Raw genomic sequence first — 21,183 nt, 5'->3', positions numbered from 1 at the left:
CTAGAAAATACTAGGAGTGCTTCAAAAAGCTCAAGACTCTCATACCACCCCACCTATTCTAGCATTACCGGTGGAAGGTGAATATTATATCGTTTATTGTGATTCTTGATATTCTAATTTTGGAAATGTGTTGATTCACAATAATAATGTCTTATCATATGCCTCGTGTCAATTCAAGGTGAATTAAAGGAATTACCCAACAAATGATTTTGATTTGAGAGCGCTAGTGTTTGATCTTAAGATCTTTCAGAATTACCTTTCTGGTGTAAAGTGTGAGTTGTTTACTGATCATCCCAAATTGCAGCATGTATTCATTCAACAGGATATGAATTAGAGATAATGAGTGTGGATGGAGCTACTCAAGGACTATGATGGGATCATTCAATAACATCGGGGTAAGGCTAATGTTGTAGAAAACGCTTTGAGTCTAAGGGTGGTAAGTGTTGGTAGTTTACCTTACATAAGTGTATGCAAGCGACCTTTGCCTAAAGAAATTTAAACCATGGATTCTAAAAGGCACCTTTGGCTAAAGAAATTTAAACCTTGGGTGTTATCTATCATTGATGTGAGGGCCACATTCATTGTTGAGATCAAGGCCTAATATTTTGTTGATGAAAATTTGGAGGAGCTTACAAAAAAGATTGTGCTTGTTCAGGAGCAAAAGAGAACATTAGATGTAAAAGGCACACTTCATTTCAAATTAAGATTTTTTTTCATTTAGTCGATGACTTTATTCATATATTGTTGATAGAATCCCATGGTTCACAATATTCCATTCATTTTGGTGTGATAAATATGTACCGAGATTTGAAGAGAATTTATTTGTGGTATGGCCTGAAAAACAATATAGCAATGTTTGGGTCTAAGTGTCAAAATTTTTCAACAGGTGAAGTATGAGCATCAAAAGCCTGCACGTTTGCTTCAAAGAAGGCAAATTATGGAATGAAAATGAGCAAGAATAGACATGGATTTTCTTTTAGGTCATCCCCAGACTTTCGGAAAAAATGATTCTATTTGGGTAGTGGTTGATAGATTGAATATTTCCGCTTTATTGCAGTAAGAATAGATTATAATGTTGAACAATTGACTAAATTTATGTGAAAGAGATAGTAAGGTTGCATGGGGTTGTCTCTTTATAATCTGAGACCTTGGTACCAAATTAACATCCACGTTTTGGAGGAAATGACATGAATAATTCGGTACACAACCTACTTTTAGTACAACCTTACACTATTTATAGAAGGGTAGTAAGAGAGTAAAATTCAATTGTTATAAGATATGTTGAGGGCATTTGTCATTGATTTTGAAGAGCATTGTGATATATTCCTACGCTTATGCCATTTCTCCTATGATAATAATTATCAATCCAGCATAGAATGGCACCATTCGAGGCACTATATGAGAGGGGATATATAACTTAAAGGATTCTTTGAGTCTGGAGATATGAAATATTTGGGGGTAAATTTAGTGAAGGATGGTCAAAATAATGTGAGGAGTATTCAACATAAGCTTATAGCAGCCCAAAGTAGAAAAAAAATATGTGGATCATAACGTAAGACACATAGGGTTTCAAACAAGTGAGAATGTTCTTCTTACAGTATCAACAATGAAAGAGGTGATAAGGTTTGGCAAGAAAGGTAAGAAAAATCAGTCATACATTGGCCCCTTTGAGTTTCTTGAATGGGTAGGACCGGTGGCATATAGATAAGATTTACCTCCATTACATCAAGAGTTCATTTGGTGTTTCAGGCGTCCATGTTAGAAACATAGTATGGTGGTGGTGATCAAATCATTAAGTGGGACTTGAAGACCTTCGATATGATGAGGAAACGATTGCAATTCTATATCGTGTTGTGCGTAAGCTCAGGACCAAGGATATTAAGTTCATAAAAGTTCAGTGATAGTGTAGTTCAGTTGAGGAATCTATGTGGCAACAAGACAAATTCGAGAAAAGTTCACCTAAATGTTCATTAGTTCAGGTACTACTCCATTTTTCCTTAGCATATTTTTCCTATGTTTGTCACTCGGGGATAACTTATGGTAAAATTGTTTCCTATTATAACGATCGTGTTCCGTCATTATAGAAAAGCCAACACGGAAAATTTTTGATTGGAAAACTTTTTTGTAGTATTTGGAATTTTCCCTAGTAGTCAATATTTTGATTAAATTAGAGTCATTAAGATATAGGGAAATCTTGTATTAATCAGATGATTTATTTATCATTTTGATTACATGAGGGGATAGGCAATTCATTAAGAAATCGATGATACTTTACGAAATTAAATGCGGACAAGTAGAACTCTCAGAATTGATATTACCATGAACAATTTTCTCTAAGCTTTGTTGGTTAAAGGTGTGTTGTGAAATGATGCTCTTTGAGTTGGTAAAATAGCTCACTATTCCGTTCTGCCCACTTTGGTTGTTCTTTTGGTTTTTCTAGTGGGGTCATTTTAGAGGGGTTGGTGCCAATGTAGTGGGTGCAGTGCGACTATAAGTCTTAAATAAACCCCTAAATGGCATATTTATGCACTTTTCAATCATAAGAGGGCCTTTTTAATGTATTCTACCATTGTTGTGGTTAAATGTAAGATTATCATTCTCTTAACCCATTTTTTGTTCCGTAAAACTTTCTTGGTGATTATTAATAGGGAATGGTTTTTATTTAAGAATTATGGTGGGAACAACCCTAATATTTATACTTAGGATCATGGGTATGATATAGTATTACTACAATGGCAAGTACTCAAGGAAATTACTGACTGTTTATTGATTTTCATATTATATTTATTGTTTGTAGAGAAAAGACAAGCGGAAGAAATTCGGAAAGTGAAGGATCGAGATTCTTAGGGTTTTATGCTTGTTTTGAGGTAGGTTATGTTTGTTATTCTATTATTATATGATGTATGTTTTTTCTTGCTTAATTATGATATATGTATGTATGTGAATATTCTATTATTGATCACACTTGTTATAAATGAGATTCACAAATGACTATATGTAATGAATCACTTCTTTATTGTATAATCTCGGGAACATACTTTTGATTGAGATTGTGGTGTGTTGATAGGATCGGTTGTTCGTTCCAACATAACTAACTGGAATTGATTGCCACTTTCTCACATAAATATGGGATCAGTTGACATGTTTTGTCATTACTATTCAATGGAGTACCACGTTCCGATATGATAATACCTTAGGTTTTGGTTCCATGAGAGGACACGCTAGTTGACATAATTGAGATACCTGAAAATTGAGAAAATGTATGTTGTTCATCAATATTGACAAAATTGTATATGTTTAGTATATACACATGGTTATATTGTTGTTATGACTAATATATGTTGCACTAAGTGGGTTTGGTACGTGATTCTACAAGTACATTCGGGTTGTGTACTAATATTGAACTTGTTCTTTTTTCTATTTGTTACAGGGCATCTTGCGGTGACTATTGATAGACCTCGATTAGAAGATTATTGATAAATTAAGATTTAAGGGTGAGACAGTTCTTCCAGGTAGCCTTGGATTCTTTTTAAGTATCTGTCCTCATTTTATGACTTAGACTATTTCTTTAGATGTTTCAACTATTCGTTGGAATGTACCCATTTTTACTTTAGACTTATGGATCTTATTTGAGTTTTTGTAAATTTAATTCCAGGTTTTTGGTCATTTTCTTCTGCATTGGTTAGTTCATTGTTAGATTATTGTTGACGTTCATGGGAACTTTATTATTTAGCTATTTAAAACTATGTCGTAGTTTATATTGATTTATTGGCTAGTAGTTATGTTTCTCCCATTGGAAGGTTGGCGTGCGTACCATTCACGACGATCAGAGTCGTGACATGCTATTCATATTTGATTCTTAATTTTTGCCATACACGCAACAAACGTATTGTGTTACCGAGTAGAAATAGTATCATTAAGCCACACCATATTGTATTTCAAATTTTAATTATCTGACAATGTTTTTAACTGACCTTCCTATGAGTGATGATGTAAATTACAATACCATAAGTGAGTGTTATTGAGGTAACTGTCAATCAAATTATTATCATTTAAGCACACATAAATAGTGTACGTTTACAGGGCAAACAACTTATCAACAAAATTTTGTGCATAGAAAAGAACATAGGCAACAGTGTTGACACGGAGGAAATATTAATACGATATGGCATGATTATATACCATTACTGATACCCCTTCTGTATGTGAGAGTTTTCCCCTATCATCCAACCTTCCATTTTCTTGCATAGCACCACCTGGAGGGTTTGTTTCTTCTTGGAATGTCATGGTTTCAATGAGTGAGGCCACCGCCATTATTGTTTTGTGTTTCTTGAAAGACAATGTACTTTGTGCTAAAATAACATATAATATTTTCTCATTTGCATGCTTTGCAGTCACATCAATTTGATGTGTGTTTAGCAAGTACATGGTAGTCTACATGAATGATTGGTAAATGATTGACATTCAATTATTGGTTAAAGTTTTATTAATTAATATAATTTAGAAGTCTTCTTCATAAGGCTTAAAGTTGTGTGAACTTCACTTTGGCAGTGCCTTGATGTGTCTATTTCATTGAGTCCTAAATATATCTTGAAATTTCTTTTAAAGAATACTTTCTATGATGGGACGTTCAATAGCCTAGAAAAAATAATATTTTGCTCTCAATTATTTCTTCCTTCTTGCATCAATTATACCTTTTGAGCATTTGTCAAGGTTTTACCTTCCACCATAGCATCAATGTCGTCCTCGATAATAGAGGAATACTAGTTTGAAATTAATTTTTTTCTATCAATAAACTAAAATGGTCATAGTGACCGTAGAAATATCAAATAGCTGCTAGATTTTTCCATTGGCACAAACACATCTTCCCGCCTTCATAACTTGGTTTTGTTAAGACCAGCTAATCCAGAAAGCCTTCATGGCCTTTATCAAACCCACTATTCCCTCCACTTTTGCTATTTTCAGCTCGTCTAAATAATCTTTTGAAGCTCTGCATACCACTTATGCAACCCGATCCCAAACCAATATGTTTAGTTTGCGTGATCAACTTGTCGTGTCACAAAGGACTCTCAGTCCGTCACCGAATATCATAATACTTTTCGGTCTTTTAGGGATGAGTTGGCCACTACTGGTTCTATATTATCCAACCCTAAACACGTTATCAAAATTCTAAGTAGTCTACGCCCTGATATTTGAGGAATCTCTATTGTCATACCTGCACATGATACGGCTGTCTCCTATGAGGAATTGTTTGAAACGTTGGGGGACCATGAACTATTTCTTAGTCACGAGGATATTATGGAACTATCCAACCCCATAACTATTGTTGTCGCTAAAAACGACAGTAATAATCTTAGTACTCGTAGGAAGAACAATAATTCTCAATAATCGAGCCCGAATTCCCATCCAAATGCCCCACCAAAGTGGCAGTCCAACTCAAATCCGAACACTGTTATTTGATGTCAACTATGTAATATAGTTTTCCACACCACTAATGTATGTCACTCAAAGTCTCAAAATCCTTTTGAAGCCAAAACCAATTATGCTGCGGGATTTACTGACGCCACAAACAATTGGATTCTCGACTCAGGCACCACCCATCACATAACAACGGAGCCACACAACCTACAACCATACCACAGTAAAAAGGATGTCTCCGTGGGTGATGGTACGAAAATTTCATCTCTCACACTGCTTATTCTAAATTAAATGCATCAAATAAATTATTAAATTAACACATACAATATGTGCCCCGTCCATTGAATGCAAGCTTCTCTCTGTTTCTAAATTTTGTCAAGATAATTCGAAGTCCATTGAATTATTTCTTTTTGAATATGTTGTTAAGGATAAAAAAATGCAGAAACCACTGGTGCACGGTTGGACAAACAATGATAGAGTGTCCTATCTCTTCTCCCCAAGCTCATATGACTTCCACATCCACTCTTCTCACTATATGGCATAAACGTATTAGTAATCCTCACTCTAGGGTTCTTAGGTTTAATTTTAATAAATTTTCTCTTCCGTTTCATGAGCGAGACAAACACTCTTATTTTATTGTTTGCTTATCTAATAAAGCCCATTATCATCCTTTTACCCAATTATCTTTGTATATTACTAAACAACATAAAATTATTTTTAGTGATTTATAGGGGAAGTCACCCGTCTTATCTCTTGACAAAAAGTTGTACAATTGTATTTTGTAGATCAATATAAAAAATAAACTCGGCTCAACACATTAAAAATAAAAGTGAAGTCAAAGATATCTTCAAAAAAATTTATCCTATGATGGAAAATATTTTTATACTAAAGTTTGGTCAGTCTAAAGTGATGGAACAGTAGAGTATAAAAACCTTGACCCCTATCACTCACTTCACGTCATTGAACACCTCACTACCCCACTTTAAACAACTCAACGATTTAAAGTTGCATAATGAATACATCACCATATTGTCAATTTTTAAGAAAATAGTTGCATGATGCATCCCTTCCACATCAATTTTTCTCTTACGTGTGACATCATATTATCTACCTTATCGACCGTCTGCGCACCTTTCAATTGGATAATCATTCTGTATTTCAAATACTACTTGGAAATTCACCGCATTATAACCCCTTATGTTTTTTTTGGTTTTTTATGCTATCTATTGCTCAAACCATACTACAAAAAAAAACTTTTAAAAAAATACACCCGTGTGTCTATCTTGGATTTTTTGTTTCTTATCATTGTCACCTATGCTTGACCCTATTGTTGTGAAGGTGTATATACCCCGAGATATACGATTTATTAAGAGTGGTTTCCCATTTAAAACTTAAATCTCCAATATTTTCGTTAAATCATGTCATCTGCAATGGGAAAATACAATAATATTAAATACATCAGACACCACACCTATAGTTCCCATAGTTATTGGTATGCCTCATCCTTAATATATACACGTGCACACCTATAGACTAGCGATCAATACCTTCTTCTTCCCCAACATAATTACATGCTAACACAATATCTCAATCCTTCTCAAAAAGTGAATGAGTGGTGAAAGAAACTTCACCTCCTGCAATGTCTTCTTCGTTGGGTAAATTTCTGTCTCCCTCAACTTTTAAAATTCTTACGCTCTAGGAATTGTCTTCTCCTTTACTTTCCAACGCACGACACCACCATACCTCTCTAAAAGTTCACTAATGCACGTGCTTCTAAACACACATATATGCCTGCGTCCCCTCCTTATTTATCGATCGAGAAACACAATTCCAATAAAACTCATGGCCCCTCGACTAGCCTGCCCAATCTTTGAGTCACATATTGCTCCTTCACTCCCGTATTATTCGTCACCCTCTACCCTTGTTGTCACAAGATCCAGAAACAACATTTCTAAACCCCAACAAATTGTTTATTACTTGGCCAAATTAGATCTTATAGTCACACCTACTAATTCCAAACATGCTCAAAAACATGCCAATGGTGATATGCAATAAAACATTACCTTCATGCTTTAATTGAATACTAGAAATTGGAACTTGTTCCTCCTAACCCAACCAATAATATTTTCTCCTGCAAGTGGATTTTTAAAGATAAAAAGGAAGGTAGATTATTCTATTTATGGATACAAAGCACATCTTGTTGCAAAAGTATTTACTCAGAGGTTGGGCATTGACTTCCATGCGACCTTTAGTTTTGTTTTCAAACCTACCACAGTCCGGATTATCGTCTATGTGGCATTTCTCCTTAATTGGCTTCTTCGTAGCTTGATGTTAACAATAAATTCCTCCATGAAACTTTGAAGAGGAGGTGTACATGGAACAATCTCCAAGCTTCCTTAGGATGACAAACCAACTCACAAATGTGGACTGTCCAAGGTAATCTATGGATGGAACCAAACCTCTCAAGAATGGTACAATTCCCTTAGGGTTGTCATTCTTCTAGAACATTTGTTAAGACGAAATACGATGTCTCACTAATAGTCGGACAATGTATGGGTGACACAATGTTTGTCCTTGTCTATGTCAACGATATTCTTATCACGGGCAACAACACTTACAGTGTCGGTCAGGTTATTGCTTAACTTGATTGCTTATTCTTTATTAAGGATTTGGGAAATCTTAATAAGTTTCATGGTGTGAGAGTTATTCACAGCATTTATGGCTTAATTCTCACCTAATTTATGTGAAAAAGATTTTCAATGATGATCTAATGAGTGTTTCAAAAAGTGTCCACACACAAATTGAATGCATCTGATCTACTCACAGTGTCTGATGTCACTCACCTAACTGATGCAACACGCTATTGTCGGGTCTTAGGCAGTCTTCAATACTTGTAATTCACTATTCAAAACATCTCTTATACGGTGAATAAGTTATCCCAATTTATGCAAGCACCAACAAAAACATCATTGGAAGGATATGAGTCGTGTTCATCGTTACTTGCGTGGAACTATCTTGTTGGACCTCCACGTGACTTCCATTGATCGCTCCAATTAGCATGTGCACTCTAATGTGAATTGGGGTGGGGATATGTCTATCAGTGTTTCCAAATCTGGGTACATCCTGTTTCTTGATGCCGTTCTCATGGGTTGGTCCTGGAAGAAGAAAAATACTGTCTCACTCCTATATTTAATCGTTGTATAGGGCAGTGTCTTATGCCCTTTGATGAAACTTATGTGTTACAAATTGTAACAACCTGTTTAGTCGTTTTGAGCAACAGATTTCAATTCTGGAAAAACTGGCAGAAGCGACGGACCCCACAACGGACCGTCATGGTCACGACGGACCGTCATGGTCACGACGGACCGTCGCAGGGTCTCGTTTCAAAACACTTAGAAAATCTGAAATTGGTTACTGAAAATCGACTCTCTGAACTTCGTGACGGAATGGCAGGACGGACCGTCACAGGCGTGACAGACCGTCATAGATTGTTCAGTGGAAATTGGCTCTCTGACCCTTGCGACGACCTGCAGGACAGACCGTCGCAGGCACGACGGCCCGTCACAGGTTGCGCAAATCCCAGGCAGAATCGGATTTCCTTACACGTTTTAAGTGACGTTTTGGGACTATTCTTTCCCTAATTATAGATTTCGTGGGGTTATATTAATAACTAAGATTCTTGAGGGATAAAAGAGGTAACTTTGGGTTAATTAGTGGGGTATTATTGCCATCTTTTACACTTAATTATATGTTAACTAGGGTAAAAGAAAGAGGGTTTGAATAAAGAAAATAGAGAGAACGAGGAGAGAGAGAAATTGATCGATCAAGAGGCAGAGGGAATATCAAAGCTTAGGAAATTGCTTGTTGATTCCAATTCTTCGGTGGAGGTAGGTTATGGTTTTTCATGCTTCATAAGTAAACTCTTAATAGTGAATGATATGTATTGGTAGTATTGTAAACCCTACTATATGCTTAATGGTATGTTTGCATTAATATGATTATGTGATTTTGATAAGATAAGCATGATGAAAATATTGAATCCTAAATCTTGAAAAGAAACTTCAATATACATTATTAATGATGATGCCTTAGTATAGAAGAAGGCTTGATGAATTAAAGTAATGGGATTGATGATGCCTCGGAATAGAGAAGGCTTGATGATTTACAGAATGATATTAGTGGATCGGAGTGTCACGTTCCGACACATAGTATTAGTGGATCGGAGTGTCACGTTCCGACACATAGTATTAGTGGATCGGAGTGTCACGTTCCGACACATAGAATTAGGGATCGAAGTGTCACGTACGGACACATGTAGGGGATCGGAGTGTCACGTTCCGACACATGTAGGGGATCAGAGTGTCACGTACCGACACATTTAGGGGATCGGAGTGTCACGTACCGACACATGTAGGGGATCGGAGTGTCACGTTTCGACACATGTATGGGATCGGAGTGTCACGTACCGACATATGTAGGGGATCGGAGTGTCACGTTCTGACACATGTAGGGGATCGGAGTGTCACGTACCGACACATGTAGGGGATCGGAGTGTCACGTTCCGACACATGTAGGGGATCGGAGTGTCACGTTCCGACACATAGAATTAGGGGATCGGAGTGTCACGTTCCGACACATAGAATTAGGGGATCGGAGCATCACGTACCGACACATAGCAGTAGGGGATTGGAGTGTCACGTACCGACACAAGAGGAGGAAAGATAATGAATCTTGAAAGATGATAATATACTCAACTTAATATACTTTATTCCCAAATGAGTATGGTGTTGAGGCTTGAGCCCTCATGGATGAACTTGATGGTACTTATTGATGATTATAGTACTTGTTGTTGCTACATGTTGAGTTTTATAGTTGATTTACGATAATATTTGATATATATTGTTCCCTATTTTGAGTTGGCCGATGATATCTACTCAGTACCCGTGTTTTGTATTGACCCCTACTTTTATGTTTTTCTTCTTGTTATTTGTGGAGTGTAGCAAACGTGCCGTCATCTTCGACTCAATAGTAACTCAAGCCAGTCTTCTTCACACCGGATCTTCAGGGTGAGCTAACGCTTCTAGCTTGGACTGGATCTTCTCCTTCATGTCTTGATGCCTTGAACTTCCGGCATGGACTAGCTTCTTATGTATTTTTAGCTTCTTAGAAACTCTTAGAATTAGTAGTTTAAAGTAGATGTTCTTGTGATGATGACTTCCAGATTTTGGGGATAATAATAGTTATTGATTTTATTAATGAGTTTAAGTCTTCCGTATTACTTTTGTTGATATTATATTGTAATGTTAAGGTTTAGATTTTGTTGGTTCGCTCACATAGGAGGGTAAGTGTGGGTGCCAGCCGCGGATCGAATTTGGGTCGTGACAAACTTGGTATCAGAGCCTTAGGTTCGTTGGTCTCATCATACAAGAACGAGTCTAGTAGAGTCTTATGGAACGGTAGGGGAACGCCTTTACTTTTCCTTGAGAGGCTATAAGACTTTAGGAAAATTTCACTCTTTCATTCTTTCTTTCGTGCTACTACTTGAGTCCAATTGGTATCTAGGCGATACGAATTTGTATCTGACCATCTTCACTCTCTTTCGCAGATGGTTAGAACTAGAGCAACGACTACGCGAACACCAACACCGGCTAGACAAGAAACAACTGAGCCAGCCACTGGGCTTTGGCTCGAGGAAGAACAGCGGCAAGGGGCCGTGGTGGAGGTCGTGGGAGGACGTCCTCTAGGGGAAGAGGACGAGTGCCTAGCCCATCTGATACTAGGGCAGTGACTCCTCCACCGACTGAGGAAGTAATAAGAGAAGGGGAGGATGAGGAAACTGAACAAGTGCAGAATGAGGGATTGCCAACCCAACCTACCCCAGAGATGATCAATCAGGTTCTGGCTTATCTTAGTGGGTTATCTGATCAGGGCCAGACACTCCCAGTGTTTTCTGCACCAGCACCTTAGGCTCCGGAGGTACAACATGCGGCTACTATGGCTCCCCGCATGGATGTTCCATTGGAAATAGGCACGTTTCCATGTCTGACTACTGGGCCTATAATGACAAATGATCAGCGTGAACTTTTCAGTAAGTTCTTGAAATTGAAACCTCCAGTCTTCAAGGGTGTGGAATCTGAGGATGCTTACGATTTTCTGGTTGACTGTCATGAGCTACTACACAAGATGGGTATAGTAGAACGGTTTGGTGTTGAGTTCGTGAGTTATCAATTTCAAGGGAACGCCAAAATGTGGTGGCGGTCACATATTAAGTGTCAACCAACAGAGGCACCACCTATGACTTGGGCCTCGTTCTCTAGATTGTTTATGGAGAAGTAAATCCCTCGGACTTTGAGGGATAAGAAAAGGGATGAGTTCTTGAGCCTAGAGCATGGTAGGATGTAGGTCAATGCGTATGAGGCTAAGTTTCGTGCATTATCCCGGTATGCCACCCAACTGTGTTTCAGTCCACAAGAGCGAATTCGCCGGTTTGTGAAGGGGTTGAGGTCAGAATTGCGAATTTCGGCCTTACAGATAGCGGCAACGGCAAAATCCTTCCAAGAGGTGGTAGACTTTGTGATAGAAGTGGAAGGAGTGAAGCCAGACGACTTCACCCCGACATCGACATCAAAAAGGTTTCGAAAGGGAGGTGAGTTTAATGGTGCTTACACTAGAGGACAGGGTTCGGGAAGTTACTCAGTCCGACCAATTCAGTCTTCACTACAGACTGTAGTTGGGGGACCACCTCAGACCGGTCAACACTTCTCCGAGGGGCCTATGCTTTACTCAAGAGAGTGTTATGGATGTGGGGAGATTGGACATATTAGGAAAAATTGTCCCAGACAAAGTTGTAGACCCCCAATAGCTAGAGGTAGAGGTGGTCATGGTAGAGGCCATTATTCTGGAGGACGTGGTGGTCGAGGTAATGGTGGTAACGAAAACGGCATAGGTAATGGGCAAACTGGGGCCACTACATCACAAAATGGTAGGGGCAACGGACAGACGAACGATAGGGCCCAGTGTTACGCTTTCCCTGGGCGGTCTGAAGCGGAGGCATCTGATGCTGTCATCACAGGTAATCTTCTGGTTTGTGATTGCATGGCTTCTGTATTATTTGATCCCGAATCCACATTTTCTAATGTATCTTCCGCATTTTCTAATGGTCTTAATTTACATTGTGAATTACTTGATATGCCTATTCGTGTTTCTACTCTGGTGGGTGAGTCTGTGGTAGTTGAAAAGGTGTATAGGTCTTGTTTGGTGAATTTTGTGGGGAGAAACACCTATGTAGATTTGGTTATCTTAGAAATGGATGATTTTGATGTAATTCTGGGTGTGACTTGGCTTTCTCCGCAATTTGCAATTTTATATTGTAATGCTAAAACGGTGACGTTAGCCAAGCCTTGGACAAATTCGTTAGTTTGGGAGGGTTACTACACATCCAATCCAGTTCGTATCATCTCCTTTCTTCGTGCTAAGAAAATGATTAGTAAAGGGTGTTTAGCTTTCTTGGCACATCTCAAGGATGACACTACCCAAGTACCTTTGATTGAGTCGGTTTCAGTGGTCCGTGAGTTTCTGGATGTGTTCCCTGCAGATCTTCCTGGTATGCCACCAGATAGGGATATTGACTTCTGTGTCGATCTCGAACCGGGCACACGCCCCATTTCTATACCCCCTTATAGAATGGCTCCAGCAGAGTTAAGAGAGTTAAAGGCACAACTTCAAGAGTTATTGAACAAAGGCTTTATTAGACCAAGTGCATCTCCTTGGGGTGCTCCGGTTTTGTTTGTGAAGAAGAAGGATGGGAGTTTTCGAATGTGTATAGACTACAGACAACTAAACAAGGTAACCATAAAGAACAAGTATCCTCTTCCTCGCATTGATGACTTGTTCGATTAGTTACAAGGTGCTTGTGTCTTCTCTAAGATTGACTTGAGATCCGGTTATCATCAGTTGAAAATACGGGCAACGGATGTGCCAAAGACTGCTTTTCGAATGAGGTATGGGCATTACGAATTTTTGGTGATGTCTTTTTATCTTACGAATACCCCTGCTGCGTTCATGAGCTTGATGAATGGTATTTTTAAGCCATATTTGGACCTCTTCGTGATCGTATTTATTGATGATATATTGGTATACTCAAAGAGCAAGAAGGAACATGAAGAACATTTGAGAATGGTATAGAAAATAATGAGGGAGAAAAAGCTTTATGCCAAGTTCTCTAAGTGTGAGTTTTGGCTAGATGCAGTGTCCTTCTTGGGGCACGTGGTTTCTAAGGAAGGAGTGGTGGTGGATCCTTCTATGATTGAAACAGTGATGAATTGGGTAAGACCCACTAATGTGTCAGAAATAAGGATCTTTGTTGGGTTAGCTAGCTACTACCGCCGATTTGTCAAGGGATTCTCTTCTATTGCTTCCCAATTGACGAACTTGACTAAGCAGAATGTTCCATTTGTATGGTCGGACGAATGTGAGGAAAGCTTTCAGAAGCTCAAGACTTTGTTGACTATCGCACCTATCCTTACCTTGCCAGTAGAGGGTAAGAACTTCATTGTTTATTGTGATGCATCCTATTCTGGTTTGGGTGCAGTACTAATGCAAGAGAAGAGTGTGATTGCTTATGCTTCAAGACAATTAAAAGTGCATGAACGTAACTATCCCACTCATGATTTGGAATTGGCCGCGGTAGTGTTTGCATTAAAGCAATGGAGACACTATTTATATGGGGTTAAGTGTGAGATCTATACGGATCATCGTAGCCTTCAGTATGTCTTTACTCAGAAAGATTTGAACTTAAGACAGAGGAGATGGATGGAGTTACTAAAGGACTACGATATCACTATCTTGTATCATACGGGGAAGGCGAATGTTGTAGCGGATGCTTTAAGTAGGAAGGCGGGAAGCATGGGAAGTCTAGCTCACTTGCAAGCTTCTAGATGCCTATTGGCTAGAGAGGTTCAGACTCTAGCTAATGACTTGATGAGATTAGAAGTAAATGAGAAGAGAGGATTGTTGGCTTCTGTGGAGGCAAGATCTTCCTTTCTTGACAAGATTAAGGGAAGACAGTTCGATGATGAGAAACTGCGCAGAATCCAAGATAAGGTATTGCGAGGAGAGGCTAAGGAAGCACAAATCGATGAGGAAGGTGTTTTGAGGATCAAGGGAAGGGTATGTGTACCCCGCGTCGATGATTTGATCAACACTATTCTGACAGAGGCTCATAGTTCAAGGTATTCGATACATCCAGATGCAACCAAGATGTACCGTGACCTAAAGCAACACTTTTGGTGGAGTAGAATGAAGCGTGACATTGTGGATTTTATTGCCAAATGTCCAAACTGTCAACAAGAAAAGTATGAACACCAAAGGCCCGGAGGAACACTTCAGAGAATTCCCATTCCGGAATGGAAGTGGGAAAGAATTGCAATGGATTTTGTGGTTGGTCTTCCGAAGACAATGGGTAAGTATGACTCCATTTGGGTGATTGTTGATAGGTTAACTAAATCTGCTCATTTCATTCCGGTCAAGTTGACTTACAATGCAGAAAAGTTATCCAAACTTTACATCTCAGAAGTGGTGTAATTGCATGGGGTTCCACTATCCATCATATCAGATAGAGGTACGCAGTTTACTTCTAAGTTTTGGAAAACATTGCCTGCGGAATTGGGTACTAGGTTAGACCTTAGTACTGCGTTCCATCCTCAGACCGATGGTCAGTCTGAAAGGACGATTCAAGTGTTGGAGGATATGCTTCGTGCGTGTGTGATAGAGTTTGGTGGCCATTGGTATAGCTTCCTACCCTTAGCGGAGTTTTCATACAATAGTAGCTATCACTCAAGCATTGATATGGCTCCATTTGAAGCATTGTATGGTAGGAGATGTAGGTCTCCCATTGGTTGGTTTGATGCGTTCGAGGTTAGAACTTGGGGCACTGATCTCTTGAGGGATTCGATGGAAAAAGTGAAGTCTATTCAAGAAAAGCTTCTAGCAGCGCAAAGTAGACAAAAAGAATATGCAGATCGAAAGGTCAGAGACTTAGAGTTCATGGAGGGTGAACAAGTCTTGTTGAAAGTTTCACCAGTGAAAGGGGTGATGCGGTTTGGAAAAAGGGGTAAACTAAGTCCAAGGTACATTGGACCATTTGAAGTACTTAAGCGAGTACGAGAGGTGGCTTATGAGTTAGCCTTGCCTCCAGGGCTGTCCGGAGTGCATCCGGTATTCCATGTGTCGATGTTGAAAAGATACCATGGGGATGGAAACTACAGTATCCGTTGGGATTCAGTTTTGCTTGATGAGAACTTGTCTTATGAGGAGGAGCCTGTTGCTACTTTAGATAGAGAAGTTCGCAAGTTGAGGTCAAGAGAGATTGCATCCATCAAGGTGCAATGGAAGAATCGACCGGTTGAAGAAGCCACTTGGGAGAAGGAGGCAGATAAGCAAGAAAGATACCCACATCTGTTTACAGATTCAGGTACTCCTTTTCGCCCTTGTTTTCCTTCTTGTGATCATTCGAGGACGAACGATGGGTAAATTGGTATCTATTGTAACGACCTGTTTAGTCGTTTTGAGCAACAGATTTCAATTCTGGAAAAATTGGCAGAAGCGACGGACCCCACGACGGACCGTCATGGTCACGACGGACCGTTGCAGGGTCTCGTTTCAAAACACTTAGAAAATCTGAAATTGAGTACTGAAAATCGACTCTCTGAACTTCGTGACGGAATGGAAGGACGGACCGTCACAGGCGTGACGGACCGTCATAGATTGTTCAGTGGAAATTGACTCTCTGACACTTGCGACGACCTGCAGGACGGACCGTCGCAGGCACGACGGCACGTCACAGGTTGTGCAAATCCCAGGCAGAATCGGATTTCCTTACACGTTTTAAGGGATGTTTTTGGACTATTCTTTCCTTAATTATAGATTTTGTGGGGTTATTTTAATAACTAAGATTCTTGAGGGATAAAAGAGGTAACTTTGGGTTAATTAGTGGGGTATTATTGCCATCTTTTACACTAAATTATATGTTAAGTAGGGTAAAAGAAAGACGGTTTGAATAAAGAAAATAGAGAGAACAAGGAGAGAGAGAAATTGATCGATCAAGAGGAAGAGGGAATATCAAAGCTTGGGAAATTGCTTGTTGATTCCAATTCTTCGGTGGAGGTAGGTTATGGTTTTTCATGCTTCATAAGTAAACTCTTAATAGTGAATGATATGTATTGGTAGTATTGTAAACCCTACTATATGCTTAATGGTATGTTTGCATGAATATGATTATGTGATTGTGATAAGATAAGCATGATGAAAATATTGAATCCCAAATCTTGAAAAGAAACTTTAATATACATTATTAATGATGATGCCTTGGTATAGAAGAAGGCTTGATGAATTAAAGTAATGGGATTGATGATGCCTTGGAATAGAGAAGGCTTGATGATTTACAGAATGATATTAGTGGATCAGAGTGTCACGTTCCGACACATAGTATTAGTGGATCGGAGTGTCACGTTCCAACACATAGTATTAGTGGATCTGAGTGTCACGTTCCGACACATAGAATTAGGGGATCGGAGTGTCACGTACCGACACATGTAGGGGATCCGAGTGTCACGTTCTGACACATGTAGGGGATCGGAGTGTCACGTACCGGCACATGTAGGGGATCGGAGTGTCACGTACCGACACATGTAGGGGATCGTAGTGTCACGTTCCGACACATGTAGGGGATCGGAGTGTCACGTACCGACACATGTAGGGGATCAGAGTGTCATGTTCCGACATATGTAGGGGATCGGAGTGTCACGTACCGACACATGTAGGGGATCGGAGTGTCACGTTTCGACACATAGAATTAGGGGATCGGAGTGTCACGTTCCGACACATAGAATTAGGGGATCGGAGCGTCACGTACCGACACATAGTAGTAGGGGATCGGAGTGTCACGTACCGACACAAGAGGAGGAAAGATAATGAATCTTGAAAGATGATAATATACTCAACTTAATATACTTAATTCCAAAATAAGTATGGTGTTGAGGCTTGAGCCCTCATGGATAAACTTGATGGTACTTATTGATGATTATAGTACTTTTTGTTGCTACATGTTGAGTTTTATAGTTGATTTACGATAATATTTGATATATACTGTTCCCTATTTTGAGTTGGCCGATGATATCTACTCAGTACCCGTGTTTTGTACTGACCCCTACTTTTGATGTTTTTCTTCTTGTTATTTGTGGAGTGCAGCAAACGTGCCGTCATCTTCGACTCAATAGTAACTCAAGCCAGTCTTCGTCACACCGGATCTTCAGGGTGAGCTTACGCTTCTAGCTTGGATTGGATCTTCTCCTTCATGTCTTGATGCCTTGAACTTCCGGCATGGACTAGCTTCTTATGTATTTTTAGCTTCTTAGAAACTCATAGAATTAGTAGTTTAAAGTAGATGTTCTTGTGATGATGACTTCCAGATTTTGGGGATAATAATAGTTATTGATTTTATTAATGAGTTTAAGTCTTCCGCATTACTTTTGTTGATATTATATTGAAATGTTAAGGTTTATATTTGGTTGGTTCGCTCACATAGAAGGGTAAGTGTGGGTGCCAGTCGCGGATCGGATTTGGGTCGTGACACAAATATTCTTATTGAGCTACGAATTTCAATGCATCACTTGCCTACTATTTATTGTGACGATGTTGGATCCACATTCTTGAGTAAAAATCATGCCTTTCATAGCCGTGTGAAGATTATTGTTGTTGATTTTAACTTTGTTTGCAACCAATTAAAAATAAAAAAGTTTAGGTTGTTCATGTCTATGGTGCTAATCAAATTGCAGCCACTCTCATAAAGGCATTGCCTTAACCTGATTTCCAACAAAATCTATTTAAGTTATGCTAAGCCACCCATCGTCTAACTTGATAGAGTGTATTGGCACTAAAGGACTTAACCTTCAGTTAAATTTTATTTAGGACACGGCGCAATAGTAATTGGTTATTTATACTATGTTATTAGTTCTTGTTTAGAAGTATTTTTATTCTCTCTATAATTCAATTTAATACTCTTTTAATTTAATTAATAAAGTATCTTATTTTGAACACCTACTCATTGTTTAATGTTACATGCATAGACTGCTACTTTTCTTCCTTAGTTACTATCTTTATTGTTTCTTCGATCTTGGAAGAAGCTGTTTCCATTTATCTTCCGTTTGTTTGAAATACATGCCTTTATACACATAGATACTATATTTTATCGTATATAAACATTCTAATCATTATGAGCCTTTATTCTCTTAGAAGAATTGTTGTGAGCACTTTCAATTAACCCAAATCTAACAAAAAACGAGTCAAGTTGAGCCAAGCTTAAATATTGAGGGGTTCAGCCCCAAGTTAGGTTGGTTCGTTGCACTGGCAACTGTATTTTAATTCCTCTAAAGCTATTTAGGTGAGACTAGACCCTAATATATATTTTTTATTAACGTCTAAGGTCTGAAAATTGTTTATAATTGGGTTATGAGGCGGTGTCAAAAGATTTGGGTGATTTAGAAGTAAAACGCTAAGGGACGATGAAAATGTTTGATTGCTAAGTCACCTTTATGTTTCATATGTGTTTTTAATGACCTTATTAAGTCCTTTATATTAATTATAATAGTGTTTACAGGAATTTTTTAAAGTTTCATGAAGTTTGGAGGTCAAACATCCAAGACCGTCCATGACGTTCAAAAAGTTTTCTTTAAAACGACCTTCCGTGTCTTTATATGTTTCTTGGGGTTTTATGTGTTATAATTGAGTGAAATTTATATGAGAGGTACTAAACTCATATAATATCACAATTGAGTGTGTTTTGTCAGAAGTCCCCAATAACCACAAAAGGGTCCTTAAAGAAGGACCCTTCATTTGAGGCCAAGGCTGTCTAGGCCAACCCCAATTGACTGAGGGAATCGACGGCCAGTAAGTTGGTCGACGCCCCGTAATTTGTGGATTCTGCTCAAGAATTAGCCTAGGGATATTAATCTACCACAGGAAAGTCTTTCAACCAAACGACAACCAGCCAGGACGGTTCGTTTATTGTCAAATGGTTCGGCGATGGCAGGCGTTAATTGTCTGTGTAATTTCTCCAGCTTCATTGTAAAGTGACGAGGTTAATTGGAAAATTCATTCCAATCCCAAATAAGAGTTTAGGAGGTAACTAGGGATAATTAGGGTATTTAAATAGCGTTGTAAGTACTAAATGCCTAGATGAATTCAATCTTCAAAAATCAAAACCCAATTCCTCTAAATATTCTCTAGGACTCCATTGAAGCCAAAACTCATGGAAAAGCTTGGATTAAATATTTTATTTGTGATTATTCATTAATTTTGTGGGTTTTCTTTGTTGAGGTATGGTTTTTCATCCTTGTAATTTTTTTCTTCAAGGAGCCAAACTTCAAAGTGATTTTCTAGAGTCTTGAAAAGTTGAAGTTATTGAATTTTGAAATTTATCCATGGGTTATTGCGTTAAAGGTTTTGACTCATTTAATATTGATAGAATTGTTGTTAATTAGATTATTTTAACTTAACAACTCTATGAATCTATGTAAATCATGTAACCCTAGATTTGACTACTTTGTGGGTGAATTGACTATGTCTTAATGCTATTCAAATATTTTGTAGATTGATCAGGGGATCTGTATATGTTGTTCAGGTCGATTAGAAGGTGCAGAAATAGCTACAACTGAATGTGGAATGTATGGAAAAACATCTTGAATTAGTAATGAATCATACTAGAAATGTTTATATGTTTCCCTAAATTCATAAATGTTGAATTATCTTTGATTGATTATGTATTGGAATTATTTGATTGAATTGAGGGTCATGTCCATTGGTAAGCGCCTTCATATATTGTGTTGGTTCGGTCGACAATGGATTGAAGTTGTGAGTTTCGAATCAATGGTATCTTGACCTAACTTTCTCTATATTATGTAGTTTAATTATTAAATGATGATAATCATTGGTATGAATCACTTATGGTGGCGATGCTATGTACTTTACTTGTAAATGATGTGGACTCCTTATCATTACTTTATGTTTGTAATGATTATCGCCTGGTTGGTACTAGTTGATATATTATCATTTTTTTTTGTAGTTGATTTATGTCAATTATTATCATATTCATCTACCTTTTGAGTAATGTAAAAATATTTGTTCTTCTCTCATTATTAGGTGATCATGCAAGACTATGACTATGTCCTTATGTGTGTAGTCTTAGAGTTGATGCATAATTTTTACTAATTGACTATATGAGTCTTATGATGGTTGTTTTTATAATGTTATATTAGTGGATAGGGTGAACTAAAGACGATATTGGTTATGCCTATGTGCTTATTGAATGATAAATTATATGAGAAGTATGTTGTGTCTTGTTTTTGTAGACTTGTGTCCTTTACTTGAAACATCTAGAGTGTGAATATGAATTTTAGACTTAGGATGCTAGAGCTTCTTGTTCTTGAATATATATGAATGACATGTTTCCTTGAATGATGCTAAGAGGGTCTTTTATATGGAACCTTCAACCTAGTTGTAAGGTTAGGATATCATTGAAGTCGAAAGTCGTAATGGTATCCTTTTTGTGTGAATGGTGGTCTTGGGGTTTGATTTTCTACAATGCCATGAAATTATCCTTAGGAAAATCATTAAGATATCCTCTTCTCCATTGAAGGTAAGTCCTATGGGACCTCTTTGGTAGGGTGAATGTGATTTGGTTATGAGCTAGTTATGGAACCTCTTCAGATG

This window comes from Solanum lycopersicum, chromosome 12 (genome assembly GCF_036512215.1).
Source record: "Solanum lycopersicum chromosome 12, SLM_r2.1".
NCBI lineage: Eukaryota > Viridiplantae > Streptophyta > Magnoliopsida > Solanales > Solanaceae > Solanum > Solanum lycopersicum.
Note: the sequence above shows the minus strand (reverse complement) of the source record.